General features: G+C 32.4%; 1 long non-coding RNA gene across 1 annotated transcript in view; it reads right to left on the minus strand.

Moving 5' to 3' along the window:
- Positions 1–330: 330 nt before the first annotated feature.
- LOC149036097 (uncharacterized) overlaps positions 331–2,827 on the minus strand; it is a 3,315-nt gene continuing 818 nt past the window's right edge. Inside the window, exon 2 of the long non-coding RNA XR_016181823.1 lies at positions 331–484. This is a non-coding gene — a long non-coding RNA (uncharacterized LOC149036097). The remainder of the gene's footprint in view (positions 485–2,827) is intronic.

Below are 2,827 nucleotides of genomic sequence, written 5' to 3' on the forward strand. Positions count from 1 at the left end.
AATGAAATCTTATCAATTTCTTTACTGCGAGTACTGTTCTGTTCTCTTCAAGATTGTTACCGTTCGCTGTGACTCTTATTATTTTCCCGATCAAATTTGTGATTCAAATTTGTTGGTGATATATTCACGCCCGCACGATGGTATTACAAAGGAATTTGTAATCTAAACGACCTTCTATCGGCAATAAACAATGTTGTTTTGATCATTAAAAATTAACGAACGAATAAAGCTCGTCTAGGCAGAAGATGTTAGGCTTGAATCGTTTAGATATGAAGACAATCAGGAATCAATATTTCTATTTCATTTAGGTATCGTAAAATGGTAACTTACTTTGTTTTTTTGTTTTTTTTTTTCAGAAATGATCTTGTAGTGATTGTAATTCAATTGTATCAGTTCTATGTCTATCTCCACGTCTTCTTCTGTCCACGTTATAGGATTTTGATGCTTCGTTATCTCTCGTTTTCTTTTCCGTGATGTCCAAAACCTTTTAAAAAAAGAAATATAGTTATTGATCACTGTAACGTCATGTTGCATACGACCAACAATAACAACAATAGTTAATCACACATTTCCTAAACCTATTACATTAAATATATAATTATATTTAGCTAAATGTAATTCCTATAGATATATATATATAGGAAATAAAATTAAATGTAGACATGCATCTACAGTGTTAGGTGGAACAGCCCAGAGTCTAGGTAAACCGCTTAATTTCCTAGCTAAATACTAGTCTTGTGATGTTACATATAAAATGTAGACATCTGCATACATACACGACACATTCACACACACTCACGCCATTAACATGATCTATATTCAAAGACTTTTAAAGGTAGTTTTAATGTATCAGGTTAGTCAAGTTAGTCAAGTTAAGGCAAAGCTGTCAAAGCTCTAACCCTAAAGGATAACCGTCAAAGCTAATTGGTTTTTTTTTTTTGCATCATTCCGCAGCAAATTAAAGTTCATTCAATCTCGAAACTAACAAAGAACATTATGTTCAAAAGTTATCTTGTAAATTGAAATAAATAGCATCAAATCCAGAAGTAATTAATAATACGTCCTGGAATCTTCTCGCTGATGGCCAAACGATTTATTCGTGATAAATTCTTAACTTTTTTTTGTTAACTTCACTTTACATATATTATTTGTTCGTTCCCGTCATACTGGTGAATGACCTAACATTTTATTTAACTTGATCAATTCAACTTGATTGTTTCCTATATTCTCCTGCCTAGTACACTTGACTTTGTTTTGAAATTACGAGGAGAAATTGAAAATTGATCACTTTTCAAAATAAACAAAACTATTTCTATGTATTGACGTCAGTTCATAGAAAACAGGAATGTATTTCTTGGAGAGAAAACTTCTCATTAAAATGAAAATTTGATCTTTTTCTCTTTTTCTTTGTTTTGTTTTTTTGTTTTGTGTTGTGTTGTGGTTTTTTTTTTTTGCATAGTGGACAAACCAGCCCCTATCAAAACTATCCAGATCACTGAGCTAGTGAGACAATATCTTATGCATATTCTTCTAAACCTGACGAGAAATCAGCTTGATCAAAGAAACAAAAAAAAAGAAAACAAATTAAATTTATGTATTTTTTTATTTAAATCTAGTAATCTACATATTATTTTGTACGGAAGAATCTGCGGGCTAAACAACGAAAGATTGGAGTCATGAAAAAGAAAACTAGCCGGCACAGCCATTTCAAATCGTCCTCGTCAGTTTCCGATGAAATTCATTTCCGGATTACTTTCGACGACTGATTGAAAAATTCCCATTTATTGACGTCACTGATTAGTTTTGGCCCAAAAAAACCAGACAAATCCAAAGCATTTATTCTGTAGCCGGTTTTTGAATCCTTAAAATATCAATAATCTTTAGAAAAATTGTGAACAAGTCATGCATAGTACATTTTTACAATTAATTTTATTGAAGGCAAAATAACTCTAAAACTAGAGGCTTATTTGTTTGGACAAAGTGTATAGTCATAAGGAGAGCTCAGAACGTTCACAGAAAAGGAAGTTGTATCAATTTTCCAGACTTTTTCTCATTTTTTACGACAAAGTGTTTACTGTATAGATTGATAATCAAAAATTCTCTCGGTTTTTTTCTTTTCTTCACTCAAATGCTACCTGTGAAATGTCATACATCACTGTGGAATGACTACCTCCCTTTTTAAAACAACATTTAATAAAGTCTTTGGCTTGTCACACACAGATATGGTACCCAGAAGATAAAAAGACTTATCTTTATTATCTGATTGATAATGATAACTACAGCCTTGAGAGGATATACTGTATATTGTCGGCTGCTAAGTAAAAGATAACAGGTATTGACCAATGTGTGTTTTTTATGTCACTCCATCAACCGCTTACTTCAAGTTTCCAATATTTTCCCGATTTAATTGTATTTTGAGCTTAGCACAAATTATTTTGTACAAAGGAAACAACGGAAAATAGGAGTTGTGAGAAAGAAACTATCGAATCAAGCCGTTAAAAATTCTCCTCTTCGGTCCCCGATTAAACGCAATTTCGGATGACTTTCGACAATTTATTAAAAAATTCCCTCAATTAGGAATACAATCGGTGAACATCACGACTTGAGATTTTCACAAAATCTAAATTAGCCCAGCTTTTGTAATATTTCAATGCATGACAACATTCATTCTGTTTCCGATGGCTTGGTGCGAGGGGTTCGTGTTCGGCCTCTTAGTTTACTTCTGAGCTGGACTTCTAAACTAACAACTCAAATAACAACTCAACCATGTTCAAGGGCAAAACTCGCCTGTAAAGTTACAATTATCAAGCACGCTTAAAATGCCAAT

Source organism: Pocillopora damicornis, chromosome 12 (assembly GCF_964200805.1).
Source record: "Pocillopora damicornis chromosome 12, jaPocDami1.2, whole genome shotgun sequence".
Lineage (NCBI taxonomy): Eukaryota > Metazoa > Cnidaria > Anthozoa > Scleractinia > Pocilloporidae > Pocillopora > Pocillopora damicornis.